This window comes from Sus scrofa, chromosome 11 (genome assembly GCF_054392235.1).
Source record: "Sus scrofa isolate SSC_HxYL_T2T_F1_AM1 chromosome 11, Sscrofa_HxYL_maternal_Yorkshire_Landrace_v2.0, whole genome shotgun sequence".
Taxonomy (NCBI): domain Eukaryota; kingdom Metazoa; phylum Chordata; class Mammalia; order Artiodactyla; family Suidae; genus Sus; species Sus scrofa.
The window spans coordinates 2279536-2302779 of NC_139393.1; the positions used below are offsets into that span (position 1 = coordinate 2279536).

At 53.0% G+C, this 23244-nt stretch overlaps 1 protein-coding gene across 1 annotated transcript in view; it reads left to right on the forward strand.

Annotated features, from left to right (window-relative positions):
• The first annotated feature begins 803 nt into the window (after positions 1-803).
• The window catches only part of LOC110255791 (uncharacterized), a 266124-nt gene continuing 243683 nt past the window's right edge, over positions 804-23244 (forward strand). The window contains exon 1 of the transcript XR_014818936.1: positions 804-2286. The gene's annotated coding sequence lies outside the window, so the exon portion shown is untranslated. The remainder of the gene's footprint in view (positions 2287-23244) is intronic.

Here is a 23244-nt window from a genome sequence, read left to right on the forward strand (position 1 = left end):
CTAGCCTTCCTTTCGCAGCGGCTCCAGCCCTGGGTCACGGGCATGTACCTGCAGCCTCCGCCCTATGGCCTGGGGAGCACGGAGGTTCCTGCAGGACAGAGAGGCAGGGCTGGGGAGCTTCGTGGGCATGACCGCCTGTGTGCTCTGGCTTCCACATCTTTGTTCTAACAGCTGAATGTTTTATTCCAGTTGATCTGCACCCCACCCTCAAATTATTTCAACTGGGTTTCCTTAGCCTTTGTGTTTCAAGGTTGCAGGTTGCCGATGTGGGGTTAGTAGAAGGTGAATGCCACCTTCTAGAACCTTTGTCAGATCAGCCCAGCACATCTCTGTGCTTTTCATAAGTTAATTGCTAACTTCCAAGGAAAAACCACCGTTTCTTACTTTCTGGTCTCTTATCACACATGCTAAGCACGGCTTGGTTAAGCAGTAACTCTGGCTGTGCAGGTAAACAGAATTCCCCACCCCACCCCCTCTTCTCTGGACAAATCTGAGAATAACTCGCTGAACTGGAAGTGATTCAGTTTCATTAATACACCTTGAGAACATTTACATCCGTAGAGGACAGAGTGTTTACAAGGCCTGAGAAGGTTTTATGGAAAAGCAACTTTATGGGCCCTGGGGGCAGTCCTGCCAGCTCTGACCTTCACAACAGGGGGCTGTTTCTTGAGTGAAAACGCCCAAACTTTCGCTAAAGTTGGCCCTCGCTCTGGTTTTCAGAGGTTCTGTAAACGGCTGGTACCTCCAGAGCCAGAAGTGGTTTGGGGTGAGTTTGAACCTGATCCAGGCTTCGGAGACAGAGCAGAGGAGTGGTGGCGGTGCCATGGCTTCATCCACACGAGCGGGCGAAGGGACTGGCCCACCTATGAAGTGAGACTTGGACGTTGCCAGGAAAGCAGCCCCCTGACCAAGAAGCAGGCCTCTCTCCTCAAAGACCTACCTCAGCGTCTGAAATTTAGGCCAGGAGAGCTTTGCATTTGGGTTTGGGCATAGTCTCCAAAGCATCGCCTGTAAACTGCAAGAATTCTCCTTAAAAGAGGAATGTACTACCTTATCAGCATCCAGACCACATACTATGAAATTAAAGAGTCACCTGCAAGTTCCTAAAGTGGGGCCTGGGGAAGTGCTGCCATCACCCAGCTGGCTTCTGACCAGGGCCTGGACCCTCCTGCCTCCCCAAGCCCACGTCACCTGCAGGGGGAGAGAGCCCTCAGGACTGGATTCAGATCGATAGCCTCGGACATCGGGAAGATCTTCCGCTTCCTGGCCACAGAAATTCACATCCAAGTTTGTTTTAAACTGCAAAGGAGACACAGTGACCCCTGAACTCAGCACTGATTTTCACCATGAGAACTAGTTTTTCGCCCTTTTTCAAAGAGGAAATGTGAAATTCCTTTGAATCTTTGCTTCCTGTTTGCTAGTACCCTAAGCATGTGCTCGCTCTGCCTGCCCGGCAGTCTGGCCCCATCTTCACTCCCAGGGTCCAGTTACCAGCTGGAACCAACACTCAACACGCTCAAACCTACTCCCGATTCTGAGCGCCAGACTTACCTCCGCGGTTGCCCAGACGTTCTGTTCACCCACGTGTCCACGGGCATCTGTATCTCACCCGCTCCCGGACAGAACTCCTGGTCTCCCCCTCCAGATGCGCTTCTCTTCCTGTTCTCCCCATCGCGCAACATTCATCCAGTTGCTCAAGTCGGGGGCTCACGCTTAACACCCTTGTCTTGGTCACCCCACGTCCGGAAGCTCCCCGGTTTCCCCCGAATGTCTCTCTTCTGTCCGCTGTCCCTTCCCCCTACCGCGTGCCCCACCCCAGCCCATCAGCCCCTGCCTGGTTTCCTGCAGCAGCTGCTTCGTGACGCCTCCGCCTCTGATCCTCTGGTCTCAGACACCATCGTGTGCCCCGCAGCCCTCGAGAACCTTCTACCCTGACCAGAGTCCTCGCCCACGCAATCCCAGGGCTTCCACTCCTCATGAGCTTTCCGAGGCTGATGCGATCTGGCCGCGCCTTCTCCTCCAGCCCATCTTCACCCACCCTCTGCCTCTGGTCCTGCTCGCAGTGGTAGGAAGGGCCGGTAAGGGCACAGGGCGGACCCCTGCCTCCCTGCGGGCCTGTGCACACGCGGCCCCAGCTCCTCGGAGTGGCATGTCCACTTTGTATCCGCCTGACCCAGTCTGCCACGTCCTTTCCTGCGCAGCCCTCGCACCCTGACCGTGGGCACGGGGCGGTCCTGCTGACGTCTGCCGGGGGCCCAGCACTGCCTGCCACACGGGTGAGGCCCAGTGAGTATTCATGGATCTGATGACCGTTTGTCTGCGTCAAGTTTGCCAGGCACCCTGGCGGGAGCCAAGGTTGAGGGCATCGCCGGTGCCGCCTCTGGGCTCGGAGGATGGGGCCTGGGGGGTGGGGCACAGGCTGGGCCGAAACCAGGAAACTGCCAGCGGCGATGCATTTGCAGGGGCAGCTGCTTCACCTGCAGCCACTCAGGTTATCCCTGACTCGTAGCTGGGGACCCGGGGGCTGCACAGGTGGAGCGTGGGGGCCAGGGCCACCCAGCAGGTGTGGAGGGGAGGCTGAGGTCGGGGTGCTCAGGACTGGCCTCCTGCTCCCAGCGTGGCCAGGGCTGCCTCCTGGGTCTGGCTCAGTGTGTGGAGGGTCCTGGACCTTCCCTGTTGCTTTGTCAGGTGACCCCCGGTGCTGTCACTTCGCTCTGGAGGGGGTTGGGAAGGTTTATTGTGTCAGCGGGAAGGAAGCAGCCTGTCGGGGGTGTGTTTTGCAGGGTGGAGAGGCAAGAGCACGTGTGTGTGTGTGTGGTCAGCAGTTGCCGGGTTGAGTCATAGAGAGTAGCATTTGCTTTTTGCAATTACTTGGCCTATTTTTCAATTGCCATCCTCAAAACTCGATGAATTAGTCCGTTCCTTCACCAAACTTTTATGCTATAGGATGCGAGATGCTGTTCTCTACTTGTTTGTCATCTGGTCTTAGTCTGGCAGCGAGAGGAGAGAGCAGGCGGCCACGCTCTGCCAGCACAGAGCAGAGGCTGGCACCGTGGGCACAGGTTGGGGGGGGGGGTCCGAAAAGGGAGGCCATTGCTTGCCATGGTGGCCGAGCAGGTGGCTGTGACCTGGCTGCCAGCAGTGGCGGGTGTGTGAGCAGTTCAATAGGGACATGGCAGCAAGCCTATGTCCCCAGGGCCATAAAGTCGTGATGGCAGGCACTCCATCAATATTTACTGAGGTGGATTTTTAATCTCATGTGCTGTGTGCAGTCACTTGGCTGAACAGAGGAGTTGTGTTGATGGCTGAGTCTGGCCAGTGTATTTCGTTAAGACGATTATGATAAAAACATTTCATATGTTACTTGTCTCATTTCTAAAATGCTTGTATCTCTTTATTGTAAGGTCAGGATTGTTTTTTAAAAAAATTCTTATTATAGTTGACTTACAATGTTATGTCAATTTCTGCTGTACAGCAAAGTGCCCCAGTCTCACACACACACGTATATGTATATATATATATATATATATTCATATGTGTATATATTCTTTTTGTCGCATTATCCTCCGTCATGTTCCATCACAAGTGATTAGATGTAGTTGCCTGTGTTGTACAGCAGGATGGGTCAGGATTCTTAACCTGGAAGTCCCAGGTGCATCTAATCTTTGGACTCAGATAGTAGATGCAAAAATTTGCATGTGCATGTAAATATTTACTTTTCTGCGTACTGCTTTGTTGAGATTCTTAAGGGAATAGGTAGCAGTCTCATTGTTGAAAAAGGCATATTTCACGATCGGATAAAGGTGATCTTATTGATTCATTTATTTCACAAAATCAACGTATTTTCATAATAAGTATTAACATAAAATGATTTCCATGTAACTTTAATGTTTTGTTGAAGCATAGTTGGGTTAAAATACTATATTAGTTTCAGGTAATGTAACTTTTTCACTGTTACAATTTGTAATAGAAAATGGGTCTAGAATATGCCATTGTGGTTTGGGATATGAGAAAAGTTCAAGGGCTTAAGAAAAACATTTGAAAATAAGTGATGTATTATCTAAATTAAATGATCAAGGCACACCAAAATCCTTAATTCTATTCCATCCCTGAGCTGGAAGTATAAAACCAACAAAGGAGCTCCCAGGCCCTAGTGAGTGGATTCCAGTGACTTGGCAGATGTTCAGAGCAGGATTTGAGGTCCCGTGAGTGTTCCTGCTGGTGGCGAGGGTGCCACCCTGCTTAGGGCAGACGGCGGAGTGCCCTCGAGCTGGCACCCCATCAAATGGGGGGCTGCCTGCAGTCGGATGCTGGCTCAGTGTGGCTTTGTCCAGCAGCGGATTTGGAGACAAGGATGCTGCTGGGGCAAGTAGCTTACCTGGGAGGTGATCCCAGGAGACAGGATAAGGCTGTGAGACGGGGAGGGACGCTCGTTCTCGGGCAAGTACCAGTGCGGGCCTGTGGGCCTCCCTCCTGCCAGGAACCCTGTGCCTCCGAGTGTCCCTGCTCTGCGCAGGGGAGCGGACATTTCCCATGGACCCCCTGGGGCCACCGGCTGAGAGCCGCCCTGGGAGAGGGGCTGCCTTCCTTGCAAGGGACCCGAGGCGCTCAAGGGGCCCAGTCGGATGAAGGAGGGTCCCAGAGGGTCGGCCATTGGGAAGATGGGTCAGCCTGGAGGGAAATGGTAGAAATAGAGGCAGGACGCCTCCTCCTGTGCTGGCCAGGCCCCTGGACGGTGCTGGTGGTCGGCAGCCCCCGATGTTCTTGGCGTGGCCGCCTCTGCACACTCGGAAGCAGGCGTGGTCCCCCCACCCAGGTTCCGCAGAGGGGCCCGCTTCTGCTCTGAGGTTGCAGGACGGCTCCACGCCGGGTGCTAAGCGCAGGGCTCAGGACGGCGGGCCTCGTTTGATATTCGGGGTGATTAAGGCAAAGACGTGTGCTTTTCTCTGCTTTGAAGAGCTTAGACTAAAGTAGTTGGCTTATCAGAGTGCTTAGGCGCGTCGGTGAGTATCACAGGGCTGGACGGCCCCTCCCTCCCCCTTCTGTTTTCATTCACTCTTTTTCTTTCCCTTCATAAGAACTCCCACTGAGAAAGCCTTCTCTTGTCTAAACTCACCGTCTCCCCATCCTGTCCTTTGTGTCCTGACCTGCTGGGCACAGGGGCCACCTCTCGCTGATCTCTGTGTTACTGATGCCCAGCACAGTTCCTGCCAGGCGGTCGGTCTTGAGAAAACGTTTGTTGAGTGAATGTGTCTCCTTGATGTACTGAAGTCGGGCAGCACGGGGGGCTCCCGGGGGCGTGGGGTGGCGGCCAGAGCCGCTGCTCGCCGTGGGGCTCGGCCACTGGGTGCGCACAGGGACACAGGGCCTCCAGAATCCGGAGGAGGATCTCTCCTTGGGGTTCAGGAGAGTGAAACAGCCTTTCAGAACTAAGCCCTTTTTTTCTGGGAAGGGGCAGAAAACCCTGGTAACTGAAACCCTGACGAGTCTTCGCTAACTGCCGTCTAAGGAAGTCGTACCTCTTTGCAGCTGTTGAGATTCGGCTGTGGAACTTCTTCCAGAGTTTGTGATCAGAGGCCGTCCCCTCCTGCCCATCCTCCCCCGCCCAGCAGGGCCTCCAGGTGGGCTCCTCTGCTGCTCCAGTGACGGGCACTCTTCCTCTCCGTCGGCTGTAAACTCATGTTTAGTGTTCACTTCCCAGTCCGCCAAAAGTGCTCTGTGTACCTTGTAGAAAACTTAGCAGCAAAAGATACGAGGCTGTGAAAATACTCTCATCATTCAGTGATAACAGTTACCGACCCACTGGCAGGCCATCTTTCTGCTATAATGCAGATAACACTTTGTTTCATAACACGCTGAGAATGTCGTTCTAGTTTCTATTTAATTAATAGGCAGGGCTGTCGGAGGAGGTTTTGTCGAGACCATTTGCAACCTCTCCGAAGTTTCTTTTACTGCCCTCAACTGGGTGAAGAGTTTTAGAAATAAAGTGGTGTGAGACACAATTTGTTGAGGCAAAATTTTTACAATGCTTAAAAAAAATTCATGGAGTAGAATATTTTTTTTCATGCCGCCTAGCTCCTGAAATTTGGACTGCTCCTTCCGCTTTCAGCTTTGAAACTGACATGCAGCAGTTGTAAACTCCCCCCAGGAGGTTTGCTTATTTTGTTTATTCCCCCTAAATTAATTTTTACTGTAGCATGCTGGAAGAACATGTCACCAAACGCTTAGGTTTATGTGCTGAGGCGCAGCCACTGGAAGCACGAGGTAGAATGCAGCTGTATTTACAGGCTGGCAGAGGAGGGGTTGAACCGCACCTGCGAGTCGTTGGGAGACGTTTTTAGAGGACATGGACCATTTCGTCAGACAGCAGGCCGGGTCAGGGCGGGAGGGCAGTGCTTCCAGCCGCCTGAGTCTCCTGGCTTCTGGTGGATCCTGTGATTACATGCGTACTTGTCACAGGGTAAACGCAGCTGCCCGGGTTGGGCTGCTGTGTCCTTGCCAGAAACTTGACGTACAGGAAGAGCCAATTTGGGTCCGTTTACTCTTCTTGACAAAGACAGAGGCTCCACGAGTGGTCAGAGAAGTGGCCAGTGCAGCTGGATCGAGGTGCTTGTGTGGTGGCACCACCTGGGACTGTCGAACAGCAGCCACCGCACGACCGGCCCAGCAGCGTTTACCGGGAAAGAAAAACAGGGGCCAGTACGATCCCGCTTCCCATGGACATTGCTAGACCGTAACTCAGATATCCTACAACCAGTTAGAAACTCCTTCTGCAGAGCTCCCCCCCACCCCCGCAAAACCCTCTTCGATGAAGCTTGAACGCTTCCCAGTAGGAGGTTGCTCATATGCGAGCGCATGGAGTGTTTAGAGCTTAGTTTCTAAATATTATGCCCCGCTTGATAAACCGACATTCCTTGGAGAAGTGGCCGGTTGCAGGGCTCTCAGGAGACAGTACACGTCAGAGTAAGAAAGCAGTCACACATGGCTGGGGACACCTTGGAGGGTCGGGGACAGGCCAGGAGCTGTCACTGGCCAGACAAGGGACGGCACAGGCATAAGAGTGAGTGACGGCAGGAAGGGCTGCAGTGCCTCGACCTTTGTGAGCATCCCAGGAAAGAAAGAAACGGAGAATAACCGAGCCCTCTCCTGAGAGCAGAAGGCCGTCTGCAGAAAGAGTCCAGGTGGAAAAGCACCACGTGTGGCCATCAGGGTGATCAAGGATTCAGAGCGGTGGCGTTTCCGTCCCCGATCGTGGGAGCCACACAGGGATCCTGCTGGGATGCAGGTAACGCGTCTCCAATCCAGCGTTTCTGCCCGTGTGTGTGGCCTGCATCTAATTCAAAGTGGGGACGCCTGGCCTCTCTCCGAGAATGGGCTTCCTCTTCCTCAAAGTCACATCCTCAAACAGTGTCCTTGACACTGAGACTCGTGGCAGGACTTCGAAACTCCTGAGGCCACCAGAGCTTCAGAGCCTTGGCCGAAGGACCGTCTTCTTCAGGGCCCTGCCACCACGTGTGGCCCCTCCTAGACCTTCACTGCGCCCGCCGCACCATGAGATCAGCTGGGTTAAAGTAGCCTTGAAAGATTATTGTGTGACTGGTCATAACTTTCACGTTAAGGGTATTTGATCATCCTGGCATTAAGACAGTTTATGAAAATATCAGAACTCTGCAGGGCCTGGGAAATGGCAAGTTTTGGTTTAGGTACCTAGTGGGCTGTGGCTCTTGTGCTGGGATTTCCTTGTCCTTTTTCAGACTTAGGCTGGGAGGGGGAATTTGAGCTTTGAAGACGTGGTTAGACTGCGTGATTCATTCCCTGGTCGCGGGAGTGTAGGGATTGCCTTAGGTACTCTCTCCATGAGGGCAGCGAGTCCAGGCCAGGAGGGCAGCCCAGCCCAGGCAGGAAGGACTGCAGCCCAGCCCAGGCAGCCCAGTCCAGCCCAGCCCAGGCGGCTTCTGTGCAGACACCTCGTTGGCGCGGTTACCAGACACTGCACGTTCATGCTTTGTGTCCAGTCGTGACCGACTCGTGAACGATCCGTCATCCAGCCTTGTTGAAAATGAAGTTTGGGCGCCTGCAGCAGGCGGGGGAAAGCTGACGGGGGCTGCTGATGGCTGGGGGTTCTCCTCGGCCTCCTCAGACCTCCTGATCCCCCCACCGTTTACTCAAAGTACTAATAACTCAGCACTGACTTTTCCAGGAAGAGTTCTGCTTCTTTTGTCCTTAAGCAAAATAGGGGCCAGTTGCTGAAAGCTGTATTGTTATTTGCAGATATGTAGCTTTTGAAATCAATGTTATGGAAGGGGGGGGGATGGTGGGGGGAGCCCTTTAAAGCAAACATGACCATTGTAAGCCACTCGGCTTTGATAATTTCTTCTCCCTCCATCTAGCCTTGACCTTGGCTGAAGCAACGAGATTTACAGCCCGAGTGAACGTGTGGAGGGCAGAAACTATGTCATACGTGTTCCGAGCTTGCCACTTGCTGCTCCAAGATGTGAATCACATAACGCTCGATTAGGCGAATGAGAACGCTTATGTATAGGACGAGTTGCTTTACAGAACTACTTGTTAGAATATTTTGTAGAATGTATCTTTGCTGTATAATGATTTTAAAGTTACCCTTTGAAAGTTAATTTAAAAATGAAAGTAATGTATGTACAAGGTTCTCAAAACGGCTCCTTGGGACCTGCAAGAACGAGCGGTGGCCCCGGGCCCAGCCTTCCTTGTCCCTGGTCTCTTTGCTCAGGCCCAGCTCCTTGTATCGATTTTAGCCTCTTCTCCTGCTGGTGATTGCCGCTCCCTAGATGTTGGTTTATACAGTCATTTCTCTCTCTCTCTCTCCCCCTCTTTTGGCCTTGTATGTGGCCTGCAGAAGTTCCTGGCCCGAGATTAAACCTGTTCCGCAGCAGTGACAGCGCCGGATCCTTACCCACGGAGCCAGCAGGGAACGCCTGTCACTCTCTGTGCTGCCAGGGCAGGTGAGGACTTACACATCCTCGCTGGCGTTTCTCCCGGCGCCTCCCTTTCGGCAGAGCCCGTTTTGAGTCCCTTCATTGCTGGATTACTCTGTCACTTTAAAGAGCAGAAGCCGAGCTAGATTTCTTGTTGCGTTAAGAACCGGGAATGTGTCGGCTTCTGACTGTGCAGTCAGCCCCGGGACAGTTACGTGCTTTTTAGGGACAGTGGAAAATGAAAAGGCAGAGCCCGTTGAATAAAAGTGTTTCGAACATCATGGTGGTGACAGCGTTACACCAGGCACGGGACCCTTCCAGCGGGGGCTCTGTGTGGCTGCAGGGGTGGCTGCCCACTTGTGAATTTCCCCGGGAAGACCGTGTTGACAGCAGATCCACCTGTGTGTCTGCCGTTAGGTGGGCAAAGCCCTCGTGCTGGGTACAGGAGGGTGTGGTCCAGGCACAGAGCCTGTGCTTGAAGTTCCAGAGAGGAGGCCAGCGGGTTTCCTTTGGGACGGATGGGAGGAGTTTTTGTTGTTCTTCTTAATCAACAGAAAGCTGACATGTCTTTAGATCAAAACATGGCTTTAGGCGGCTCCTTATTCTCCAAGTCATTGGGCCTCCTACCTTTTAGTGTTTTAAAACATAGTTGTGGATGGATTGAGACCTACCTCTATTCAAGCATGTAAACAGATTGTCTAGGAAAGCTCGTATCTTGTCCATCCAAACACTGCCAAAGTAATGTGTAAAACGCAGGACTTCGTTACCGGGCCAGCACGTGCTTGTAGCACTTGTTCCATCGTTGCCGTGGTCACAGCTGAGTTTATACCCGCCGAACCGCAGCTTCTTCTCGGGGCACAGCCCCCTGAGTGTAAGTTTGGACACCAACCTGGGAGGTGCGGCTCAGCTTTCAGAGGTTTCCGGCTCGCGCGTCTCAGTACTTTCCATGTAGAGGTCTTTACCTCCAAGGAAAGCAAAGTAGCCTCTTTCTGCCTCTCTCCTGGTTGCCTGGCAGACTATGGTGACACTTGGCAGCTATTTCTGGGCACTTGGTGCACATGCTAGAACCTTGGACTGTGAGCCGCCGCCTGGGACCCCGAGGGACGCGGCTGTGCGGTCTGGAACGTTCTGAGCTGCAGTAGTGTCCATGGCGCTTGCTCTGGATCTTGCAGATGGAGAACAGCAGGCCCATTGAGTACCGAATGGCAGAAAGTGAAATTAAGTCAGAGGAGTTGATTTGGCTAACTAAAAAAAATGTTCGAGAGTAGCATGGGTTATTTGTTTTTATTAATTTTTAAGCGGACGCATAGCACTAGCTGGGTGACGGCGGTGTGCAGACCTCCTCCCGAGTCATCGTTGATTGAGACCGTGTCGTGGTCTCCCATCTGCAGAGGAGGAAACTGGGCTCAGAGAGGCTGCAGCATGAACCCCCGGGGGCCCCCCGAGGCAGAGCCCCCTCTCCTGCATCCTGCCTGCGCCCCACCTTCTCGTCTGCACCTTTGTTTGACCTGCCCCTTGGCCTGGGCGCCCTCCTGTACTTGGTGAAATTTAGTTCCTGCTTTAAGTTCCCACACAGATGCCAGCAGCCGGCGTCTGCCTGTGTCTGGGACCCCTGTCAGCTTTGGGTTCCCACCTCTCCTTCCCCACGAGCGCTTGGTCTTCCCAGCTTCCCTGCCCCGAGTCCGGCTCTGGGCTGCACGGGGTCTGCACACCCTCGTGGGCCCCTCGGTCTGTGCGCACGTCCTGCGCGAGCCCCGCACGGTCACCGCTGTGCTGACGGTCTGCTCCACGGTCCCCACGGGCCACGGCGTCGGCTGCGTGTCGGGCCCAGGACGTGCGGCCGATGTGCCTGACGCCGCAGGAGGAGCTCACGTCTCCTTCCGGCTGTGCAGACATCGTTTCAGCCTTGTTTTTTCTCTTTTCTTTTTTAACTCGCTCGGCGTTCTGAGGAAGGTGGACAATTCCGTAAAAGCTACCAGGCTGCTCAGGACAAGAAAGAATGTGCTAGAGTCTAAGACGGCTGAAGGCAGGGACCGAGGTTCCCGTCCTAGAGCTCGGTCAGCGGGTGCTCGCTGCTGCGAGTGTGCAGTGGATTATCCAGAGCGCGGCGTAGGCCCCGGGCCGCGGTGCTCCCCCCAGGGCCGCCGGGCGCTGCGGGCCGGCCCTCCGGTGCTGCCCTCTGGCTGTCTGGGTTCCGAAGACTTTACCTCGAGTTCTTTTTTCTAATGTTTGCGCGAATTCTCTCAGTGTTTCATCCTCACTTCCTGCAGCGATTTTCATTCTTGTCTTTGCTGTAATTACTGGGTATTAAAAGACTGCGTGCCTGTGTTGTGAAGCACAATTGTATTGCGTGAATATTCTTATCCTGGGCTTTTCCTTTTCTGCAAGGCTGTGCGAAATCTCTTTTTTACCTCCTGTCAAGTCTCTAAAGAGATTTTCGCAGCTAATTTGGGATAATAAAGGCATTCTTACTGTAATGCAGTTATTCTTTTTAGGAATATGTATGTATTTCAGTCACTTCTATTTAAATTTGCCCAAACTGAGGGAGAATCCCCCAGAAGGGTTTTGAAAACATTAATGCTTTTGCGGGCTCCTCCCGGCTCTGCCCACCGCCCGCCCGTCTTCCCCGAGACCCTGTCTGGGGCCCGCCTGCCCGCCTGGATGTCTGCACACGAAACGGCTCCTCTGCTGCCACGAGGCTTGCTCACCAGGATGGAGATTAAAGAGATGGAGAAATCAGGGGGCAGAAGACTGTCAGGGAAAGTGTGAGGCTGTTTGGCTTGAGGGTCATCCTCTTTGTGTCACCGTGTCACAGGCGGTGGGAGGCCGAAGGTCTTCCTTCTTCCCCTTGGGTGCCGCGTGGCTGGCCGGTCTGAAATAAACCCCCGTTAAAGGCACAAAACACGCCGGCCGGCCTCCGGGACACGCAGCTGCCTGTCTTTGTTTCCCTCGTGAGGGAAGCACGTGGACTGGTTGTGACGACCTTCTCCGGGCTGCCCCGCACCTGCTTCTGTTTTGACCCCTGTCCCCACGCGCAGCCCCACTCCCGTCATCTGCTGTCCCCCCCCCCGCCCCCAGGGGTAGCCCTTCCCTCTCAGATCACTTTCCTTTTATTTTTTTAAAATTAAAAAAATTTTTTTGTCTTTTTAAGGCCGCATCCTCAGCATATGGAGGTTCCCAGGCTAGGGGAGCCTCAGCCACAGCAACGCGGAATCTGAGCCGCGTCTGTGACCTACACCACAGCTCACAGCAACGCAGATCCTTAACCCAGTGAGCAAGGCCAGGGATCAAACCTGTGTCCTCATGGATGCTAGTCAGATTCGTTTGTGCTGAGCCATGACGGGAGCGCGACTTTCTTTTTATAAAAAAAAAAAAAAGATTTTTTTCCTTGTATGATGGTTAGTTCTCTGTCAGAGTGGCTAGACTTTGGTGCCCAGGCTGGTCACAGCCTCATCCAGGTGCTCGTAGGTGGGACTGTCATCGGCCTTTGGTGCCTTTGGTGAAGGAGGCGGTCCCTACTGTGGGTGTGGGTGGGCCTCGCCCATCAGCTGAAGGCCCTACGATCAGGAGCTGAGGTTCCGGAGATGAAGAGCTTTGCCTCCTGCCCGAGTTTCGGCCGCCAGACTGCCCTGCGGGGTCCAGACTTGCCCCGCAGCCCGGGCTCGCGTAGCCGGCTCTTTAGACAAACTCTTTCTGAATATCTGCCTCCTCTAGGTCTGTCTGTGTCTGTACCTCTGATTTGTGCTGTTTCTCTAGAGTCCCCACTGAGACACTGTATTTCCAATGTCTGGACACACAGCCTCACTGACTTCGGTGACACAGCAGGAGCGTGTCCTCGTCCATTTGGTTATACCTACGATTGAAGAATGCGTTTTAAAACTCAGAGCCAACAGTGGCATCAGCGGCCCAGCTGATCACAGAGCTTCTCCGGGTGCCCCTGCTCACTGGCCACGCCTGTCACTTCCTCAGTGTCATTCTGAGGGCCACTGCGGGCGCAGCTCACTCCTCCCGTTTGCTGTTCACTTTTCCTTGGCCCCGTTACGGAGGCCAGGGAGGAGGTGGCCTTACCCGGAGGGAGCAGAGAAGGGGGCTTGTGAGTACCGTGGCCGTTGTCCTGTTGCTTCTCCTTTTTGCCTGAGGTTGTTGATTGGAATAGAGTTTTGTAGAGGGAAGGTTTGAAAAGCACGGGGACATGTCCTGTGGATGTCCCTGTGAATTCTAACTAGGCAGGGACCTTGCAGACTTTATCAGGTGGGGGGTCCACTGGGGTCCCCCAGGCGGGGGCCGTATCGGGAGAGGAGGCCGTACCTCCCGATGGAGATTGGTGCCCAGCCACACACAGTGTCGGCGGGAGCCAGTGGCGAGACGTGCGTGTGACGTTGGGGCTCAGAGGTGACATGCGTGACGCCCAGATGGAAAGGGGCCTCCCCCCAGGAGCAGGTGGGGCGCGCCGGGTGTTACCAGACGCCTCTCAGGCAGCCCTCGTCCAGACAGGACACCCAGGCTGGTCAAGATTTCCATGAAGAGCGGAGGAAATTGGGGTAGAGTGGCTATACTTCCAACACAAAGGCAATGAAAAAGGTGGCCTTTCTTTCAAGAAACTTGGTTTTCAGCTTCTCGGGCATGCACCTGGTCTATAAAGTGAAGAGGCTTTCAGCCCAGCCCAGGAGCTGCAGGCTTTCTGGCTAACACCTTGTCACCTTTTAGTAACCCGCCCGGCCTGCTGGGCGTGCATGGAGTGGTGCCAAACGGTTCCGTTTTGTTTTTTCGGTTCTCTCAGCTCTTGTTCATTGATTCCGCTTCGCAGAAGTGGTGCCCAGCCGTAGCCTCCTGAATCCCTGTGTGGACAGTGGGTGGTGGGTTCTCGACGGACCTCCGTCCTCCCGGGGGCGCCCCCGTCTGTGTGCAGCCGAATGAGTGCCTACTTGGCTGGGGCCCCTGAATGAGTGGCAGGACGTCGGGGCCAGAAGGCCTCGTCTTTACCCAGAGCCATCCTCTACCAGCGGCGGGAGCTTAGACGAATTCACGGCCTTTCGGTTTTCTTATCTGTGAGACAGAACACACATCTCTTGTACAGACTGACCAGGAGGTGGTTAATTATTGCACACTGTTATGATTCTTTATCGAAGGTCACAGATCTCTTTTCCAGGCACGGAAACACATCCGCATCCTGTCTGTGCTGAAGAATTTTTACCTCTTCCTCGCTTCGATCTCATAGGCTGCCGTGTGCCGAAAAAGCCAGACCCGCCTTGGTCTTGTTATGGTACTGAGTCTGAGGAGGAAGAAAACGTCTTTGGGAACTTTGCATAAACTTAAACGTGAGGGTCTTTGCCGTTTGCGAGGGTCGCCATGGAGACAAGAGCGTGCGATCAGCACGGCGACCCCTGTCAGCATCCTCCCGCTGAAACTCCTACGTGTAACATTAGGTGTGGCTGCTGCTGTGAAAAGACCGAGTGTGAATGCGTGCACTGTCCTGATGACAGTGGTGTTGAATGGTAAGCTGACACCGTGCAGATTCCCGCAGAGCTGACATCTGGCCCTGCCCCGCTGCCTCCGCACGGGTGGGACATCCTTGGGCGGCTCGCTCTTTGTTTCCTCCTGGGTCTCCGGCCTCCTTCGAGGGAGCCTCCCTGTGTCTTTGCTTTTTAGGGCTGCCTGGAGCTTCCTGCAGCTTCCTTGAAGGACACTCCGTGAGTTCGGTTGCTTCGTATAAGAGAAAAGAATCATATGCTTTCGTAACGACTCCCATACATAGTTAAGAGCAGTAATTTTGGTAGATAACTGCCTTCGAAACAAGGCAAGCCTTCTTCCCTAACACGCGAAGTCGCATCGCATAACCTGCCGCACACTCTGTCTCTAGAATGGATCTGTATTTAGAAATAAAGGATTCCCAAATGTGTGACAGGCCGTTCATTTCTCCAATGGCATAAAAATAGCCACCGTGTGTATTAGAGCAGAGGCAGCGGGGTCACCCGCTGTTAGGGCTCCTGGTGCGGAGGGGTCTCCCAGGTGAGGACGGCCTCCTTTGGCCTCAGGGGGAGTTGGGCGTGCTGATGGGGATGGGCCAGGGCCAGGGCAGGACAGCACGTGGCAGCCAGTGGCGGAGGGACAGGGAGCGTGAAGGGTGCCAGGTGGGTGCTGCTGGCCGGCTCTGAGGAACACCGCCCGTGTTTTCAGCTCTTCCCTGGTTTTGGGCTGATACCTCGCATTTGAGTTAGATAGGACCCCAGAACACTCTTAAGTAAAAACATGTGATCAGGCTTAAAATGTCAAAACCCAGCGGGTACATCTTTTTGAGCATTGTCTGGCAGTGCTCAAAAGGTGCTGGTTTGAATGGAAACCGGTTGGTTTTGTGAGCAAAACGACTTCCCAAACCAGGCTCCCAGAAGGATGAATGGAAGGTCTTGGTGGCACAGCCCAGAGGGAGGGTAGGCTCCCCTTGTGGGTGGCGCACGCATGGCACTTCTTCTGGGACTCTTCCAGTGAGTGTGACAGCTCCTTTGTTGACCTGAGAGCCTGCTGCAAACCAAGGACTGGAGATCATGAGCCAGCCCTGGCCCTTAGGGTCTGTGGATGGTTTCCCTGGGCAAAATGTTGACCTCAATTTCTAAGAAAAAAGTCTTTGAGAAACTCTTTGGACGTGGAAATAGCTTGACAAAAAAAAAAAAAAAAAAAGTGCTTTAAAGTATAAACTAACCAGAAACACATGATTGTAGTTTCCCATAAGTCACAGAGGGTTTTGCCTGAGAGAAAAATGCGTGTCCAGACACATCTCGGGTAAACAGTTTAAGGTGTTAATCTGGCTGCACAAGCAGGTCAAGGATTGGGGAAGGTGACCTGCAAACTGGCGTCCAGGTGGAGCACGGAGGGCACAGCAGCATCAGCTCCCAGCCGCTGGGAGAAAGGGGCACCAGCAACGCTGGGGTGGGAGGGGGTGGCCCTTGGCGTCTTTGTCCTTCCGACAAAGCCTGAGCTGTGTTGTGTGAGCCTTCATTTGGAAAACTTGTGGAGAAAATAAGACCAAGGCATTGAATCGTCCCACTCTCGAATTTACTGTGGAAATGGGATTTCACTGTTCCTTGCCTCCCCTCGGTTTTGCTCGTAAACCCATCGCCCCCACACCTCAACCCCCCTCCCCCAGTGAGTTGATGAGAGAGACTGACAATCAGCATATGCAAGCCAAGCTTCTGAGCCGCATAAAGATGTTGGAAAACACTGCCAGGATTTAAAAATACCCTATCTTTGATATTCTTGGCATTGTAATGTGTATTATTTGTGAAGCAATATGATCAATTGCTGAGATGATCACAGCATGAGATTTAATGGAGTCCAAATGAATGTATATATTGAAAAAGTACTTATAAAAACATTCACTTGACTTGTATTCAGGTTGTGAGATTTGTTGGGAATTTCTTGGAATCTGACTCCTTGGTGAGGGCACTTTTGAGAAGCGGGGGGAGGGGTGGTAATGTGCCTTCTTTGTGTTGCGCATTGTGCTTTTAAAGGATCCTCTTTTAAATACTCACACGAGTCCTTGAAGAGGTCTCAGGATCTTGAGCACCCAGGAAGTCAAGGCAACTGAGACTGGAGGTGTGAAGGTCATTTTACCAAGACCGACAGCGATGGCTGGTGTCCCCCTCGGGCCGTGAGCAGTGTTGTCCAGGATTGGAAGACACTTTGCTGGATCAGTTTGTCATTTATCAGGTTTGTAAGCTTCACTGGCTCTCTTCTCCGGGGTTGACAGCTGAGATGGGAACTGAAGAGGCATAAATTGGAAGACCAAAGACCAGTCCTCATTTTGAATACAAATTTTTTAAGACAGACTCAGAGACTTAAGAAAAAATTCCTTCACCGTGTGAGCCCCGAGCTGGTAAAAAGCACGGGGAGTTTGAACAAGGCTGGCTTCTGATCCAAGGTAGCAGCTGGCAGGGGCCTGTGAGGTCTGCCTGTTGGAAAATAACATCATAAGAAATAGTAACAGAATAGGTAACAGGGAAATAGGTAACATCACAACAAACAATAGACGGAGGAACAATGCAGCAAATAACATCCTAACATTAACAGAATAAGGAACAATGAGGCAGGAACCTGGTAGCAAATAATTACAGAGTAAGTAACAATGAAATGAACAAAAGGCGAAAGGTCAGTAGACGCTACATTTTGACATTTGGGGGGAGGCGTTTCTGAGGAGAGTCTGTGACTGTGTCCAGGGCACAGATGGTGTCCTGCGTCGCCCAAGCCTTGGAAACGTCCAGCCCTCAGAGGACGCTGCTGCCGTTGTCCTTCTGGCGCCCCGGTGCCGAGCGTGGTGCCGCGTCCTTAGAGGCTGGCAGGGACGACGGGCGGTCTGCTCAGCGGTGGAAGTGTCTCCACGCGCTGTTCCTCCGGTCCCGGGGAATTCATCCATTTGGTATGTGGCTGTTTGGGCAACAAGAACCGTCTTTCCCTCACACGATGGAAGCTGGAGCATTAGCGGGTTAATATTAACGACAGCCTCTAACCAAAATGGGATGGGGTGGGCATGGGTGGGATTTGAAAACGCCTGGAAACCACAGAACCTGTGCAGGTCAAGAACCGCGGAGAACTGTCCTCTGGCTCACGTTGTGGCCTCGGGGAGAGGACGAGGTGAAGGTCCTGGCCCCCGAGCGCTGCTCCCAGGCTCTGACCACACACGCGGTGTAGCCAAAAGGTTACTTCAGGATGGCCGTCTCTTTTGGACCTTGAAACTTTGGGGTTTAGGTTTTTTTTTTTTTTTCGGTGTAGACAGTGCTGCTGCATAGTGCAAGAAGACATTTGGAAGGAACTCTTTTTACTACTCAAATCATTTTTCAAAGCCAGAATTCAAACCTGGGCTTTTGTGCTGGTTCCAATCCGCAGAGGCAGGAGGCCAAACCCAGACATTTCTGCACTGTGATGCCGTCTTTGGCTCCTTTGGCAGCGCTGCTGTCTGTGCCCGGGCTTTGACCTAGTATTTCAGGGGACTTGGGTGCCTGGGGGAGACCTCATCTGCCCGGGCCAATCTGTTTTCCGAGATACAGATTTAAGGAGTGGCTCATCGTGCATAAGTGTCTTAGCTGAACATTTAATTCCTTCTCCCCAGCGTGGGGCTTTGTCATCTCTCCCCTCCCCCCGAAGCGAGGTTTCAGCCCTCTCAGATCTCAGCTCAGTGAGCCCTGTCCGGCCCCTGGTCTGAAGTGACACCTGCCCCACGACTGCTTGTTTGCACCGAGGGCATCCTGCCTGCAGAGCGTGCTTGTTTTCTTCAGCACTGACGTGTTGACCATCTGTGATGTGCTGGGCGGGGTGCGTGGCACAGGTGGCCCCGTGGCTCGTGGGCTGGACAAAGCAGAGGTGTGGCCGGCTGAGGGGGCAGACATTGGAATGCAATGAAATTGCCATGACTGTTGGCACCCAGAGGCCGGGCGCTCAAGGACACAGCCCGGGACTGGCCGGGGCCGGGAGGTGGTTCTGAGGAAGAGCCGGGTGTCTGAGACCGAGGGCCTCGGGGGAGGCTCTGGGGTGACGAGGGCAGATGTGCCTGCGACAGAGGACCAAGGATGGGGGAGTGGGGTGCGGCGGGCACCCCAGGTGAGGCTGGCGAGCTGGGTTGGCAGCGTGTCCGTGATGCTCAGAGGCCTCCGCTGCTGGAGGGACAGCTGCCGGGAACAGCAGTGTCTGGCACGTGCTTGGGAACAAGTGAGCTTTATTCAGGAGGTTTCATCACCAGTTTATGGAACAGTCAGCTTCCAAAGACACCTCCAGTCCAGGCACCAGAAAATTGGATCTGGATTCTGGGTCATGAGTATTATCTTGACAGGGGCAGCGTTTTGAATCAGACTGTCTCTGGTTTTGAGGACAGTTGGGTGCACAGACTCAAGGTCTCAAGGTTCGAAAGGAGAACCTTGAAAGGAACTGGGCCCTCTCGCCCCTGGACTGTAGTCTGACTTGGCACCTTTGGCGCGGGGCGTGTGTGGGCAGTAGTCAGGGAGGGAACACTGTGGGTCAGATAGAGACTCCGGGGGAAGTTCCTGACTCTGGTGTTACGGGTTTTTGGACGAATATCACAGGAATGAGGTTCCCTTCCAAGTCAGAGGGACCATCTGGTTTGTCATCATGATTCGGCGTGGATGCCGCTCCGTGTGCCCTTGCGGAAGCTGTGTCTGCCGGGCCTCTCCCCTTTCTGTGCTGTGTTCTTTGGAATTGGGTCCCCAAGGCCAGCCTGTATTCATGAGGACGGGATTTAAGTTCCAGCCTTTCATCTTCCAAGCCCTCCCCCACTCCAACACCTCGTAAGTCGTTAGGAGAGAAAGCCACACATCAGAGAGCCCCTCAAGGGAAAGGAGATTCATTCTGTCATCTGTCTGTCATCTAATAGATGATATCTGTATCTATCATCTATCCATCTATTATTTATTATGTATCATCTATTATTGATCTATTATCTATCATTATCATCTGTATCTATTATCTGTCGTCTATTATCTATACCTGTCATCTATTATGTATCTGTTATGTATCATCTATCCATTATTGATCTATTAGCTATCATCTATGTATATTATCTAGCATCTATTATTCATCTGCTATCGGTCATCTGTTACCTGTCTATCATCTATATCAGTCTGTCATCTATTATCTATGAAACAAGAATAAAAGCAGTATGGGACCACTAATAAGAGTCTAGGAACATTGTCTTCTGAAAAGAAAATCACTGAGGCCAAGCAGTCCAAGTGTCTTTCAAGTTAATCAGCACGAGTGCTTAAGGACCTCTCTTTAAATTTAATCCTTTCATGGATCCAGCAGGAAGTAGCAGAGACGCATACAAGGGTAGGTCTCCCCACAGTCACCCACAATTGTTTAGACTCCTCTTCTACTCGGCACATGAGGTTTATATGTGTGTGTGTGTATACATATGAAATCATATATATCTATGCAATATAACCTGTCATATGTCACATATGTGTTATATTAGTCAGAAAAAAATTTCGTATTAATAAGACTTTCTTTTTTCGATTGAATTTGGCTGAAGCATACAGAGAAGTAAAGGCCAAAACATCACATTTTGGCCCTGTCTTTTGCAAAGGAAGTAAACGCGGAGTCGAAGCTGTGTGTGATGCCCGCTGCAGCCCTGGCTGGGCCTCTGGCCGTCTGGCTTCCCGCCTCTCCGGGGTGAGCATGTCCTAGAGCAGCCGTGCACCGTGCACATCGGTGCTGTAGTACCTTCAGTGCAAAGCACACTCCTCGTTTCATCTCGACTTTGTCGGTGTGAATAAAGTTAAAATGATAGATGGTATTTTGGGGGTATTTAAAATCACACATACCGTGTCCTACTGCACAGCATACGTGTTTTGGCCGATCTTGCCTCTCATCATTGTGTGTTTGAGCCCTAGTCACGCAGATGCTTGTAGATCGAGTTGATTCCTTTTTGAGGTTCGCCATCCTGCGGTGTAGGAATGACGCCGCGGGTACTCACCGCTCCCATTGATTTTCCAGAGTGCCAAGGTGCATGTAAGTTGGTGCCAGGTTTTCCCCATTAAAGGGTGAAGCACACTCAGCCTCATGTGTGCACGGGCTGAAACTTCCCTGGGCTGCACCCTGGCATGGAATGGTGGCGGCTCTGACTTTCCGAGGCGTGGCCAGGCAGCTGTCGCTGTGGCTGGACCAGTGGGCACGCCTGTTCCCCCTCCCCCACCCACCGGGGGGCTGGGGCTCATTGCGCCACACGCCGGCCCTTACCGGGTGTTTCAGGATGTCAGGTGGTTGCTGTCTCAGAAGCGTGAAATTGCGTTTCACTTTATTTTTCATTTTCCGGATTACTAGTGATGTGATATATTACACATATTTTTCCATAATCTAGATTCTCTGTCCTGGGCATTGTCTCTTGATATCTTTGCCAATCCTTATTTTCTCTCTTGACTTTTCTTGTTTGCTTTTGGGGGATATTTATTTTTATTTTTTTATTTTATTTTTTTGTTATTTTGCCTTTTCTAGGGCCACACCTGCGGCATATGGAGGTTCCCAGGCTAGGGGTCCAATCGGAGCTGTAGCTGCCAGCCTACACCACAGCCGCAGCCACGTGGGATTCAAGCCACGTCTGTGCCCTACACCACAGCTCACGGCAACGCCGGATGCCTAACCCACTGAACAAGGCCAGGGATTGAACCTGCAACCTCATGGTTCCTAGTCGGATTTGTTAACACTGAGCCACGACGGGAACTCCAGCTTTTGGGGAATATTTATATATTCTGCACCCCAAGCCTTCTTCGGCAATCTGTACTGTTAAGTATCTATATTGTTATTTTCAAATAGAGGATGAACTGAGCAGAGGATGTGGAAAAAAAGGCTTTTTGGATATCAGGAGACTGGAGTTTTTGTTCTGGTTTGGCTGCCACCTTGCTCTTTGACCATAATTTTCCTGGACCTTAGCTTCCCTAGGTCTCAAGTGGGACAGTTTGATCTCAGAACCTCGAATCTCTTCCAGATACACAGTCACATCAGAGTTAAACAAAATTAAATGGAGAGAAAGTGCTTTTGAAATTAAGGAAAAGTCTGAGTGCTGGAATATTTGAAAACAGGCTCAATTTTTACTGCTTTAACCACCTAGAGATAACTGGCGTCACGGGGATGACGCTGGCTCGCGTTTGGATCATGCTTCAGTTTTCCACAATTCTTCCGTGTTTATTTCATGAACTTGACGTGTAGGGTCTTGTTTTCGCCATCAAATGTCATCGCATTTCAGGTCCCGGGCCTGGCAGCATGTCTGTCTGCTCTGCTGTGGGGCACCCAGAGCCTTGAATCGGCATTGGGTGAACAGTTTGTTGAATGACTGAAAGATGGGTCATCAGCTTAGTGTCAGTCAGCACCTCAGCATTCGTCTGGCCGGAGCAGCTCCGAAGAATGTCTTAATCTCCCCTGATAGGCATCTCAGCCGTCATCCCAGTCTTGTTTACTTGATTAAATAAAAGCATAACGTTGGTTTCCTTAAGTGGTTATAGATTTTGTACCAGTAGAGTCTGAATGAATGAATTTTTATTATGACTCAAAGTGAAGTTTGTTCTAATTTTTGATGTTCTTGTATTTTCTGAAGAACACGACGGTGGTCATAATAGGAACAAAATCCTGTGTTGCTTTTCTTCCCATGGGCCCCAAGGCAGCTGGAGACACACTGTCGTCTTTACTGAGAAGGCCCAGCCCGCATCACGGCCGGGAGAGGGAGCAACATTTTTGGAAGCGGCGTTTGTGTTGACCTTGGTCTGCTCACGGCTGCCAGGTGTTTGACCTGGAATGGAAGCCGCCTGTCACCCCGCTCAGGCTCCAGCTGGGGCGGCTGCATCTGTGAGGCCTTTTAGCCTCCGGAACCAGAGCTGGTCAAACGGGCCCCGTGTCCTGCTTCCTGCGTGGCACCTGCGCTCACCCTCCGTGGCTCCTGCTGCTCCCCAGGGCCTCCCTCGCTCGGGGCAGCTTAGGTCTGTGTGCTGGAGGGCGGCCTCCCCGGGTGCCCGGGCAGCCCGTGGGCTGGGGCGCTGGGACCACACGCCCAGGAGAACGCGTGTCCCTGGCAAGGAGGGGAAGGTGCTTTTCTTCCCCGTTTCCAGACTCTCTCCTTCCCTTTGGGTCTCCTTTCTTCCCAAAGAGCCATCTGGGGCTGGGCGTTAGGGCCAGTCGTCAGGGCCGGGCCTGGTGACAAATCCGGGAACAGACCTTGCCTGGAGGGACAGACCAGGACACGGGCGGGGGGGGGGGGGGGAAGATGGGTCTGCCCTCCTTGCACCCGTGCTCAGCTGCGGTGACCTGGCGCTGACCGCGGCGTCCGTCCGGTCAGATCTTCCTCGGCCCCTGCCGCCCAGCGACTGAGCCCCCGGGTCCTGATGAGCCCGGGTCCCTGAAGGCCTGGCGCCTCTCCCGGCTCAGCCTCTGGCCCTGCCGGCCCAGGCCTCGGTCCTGCCCCCTCCCTGGGGGGCCCTTTCTCCTCCTGTTCCGACTCCTGGTCCTTCACAGAACCCGCTCGCCGTCCTGAGACGGCAAGGCCCCTCATCTTCCCACCGCTCTGATGACTTTCGGGCTCTCCCACCAACTCCCTCCCGTTTGTTTACCGCTATATGTACCTGGGCTTGGGTCGTGTTTATCCTGCTAGGTTCTGGTTTCCTGAGGGACGGAACAGGTCGGGCGCCCTCATGCCCTCTCCGTGGCCATTCGTCACGTTGTAGAGCCCGACGCGACACACGACGCCTCCTCCGGTGTGCGAGGGAGGTGGGGGTGGGGTGAAGGGGGAGGATTGGGGGAGGAGGGGGGC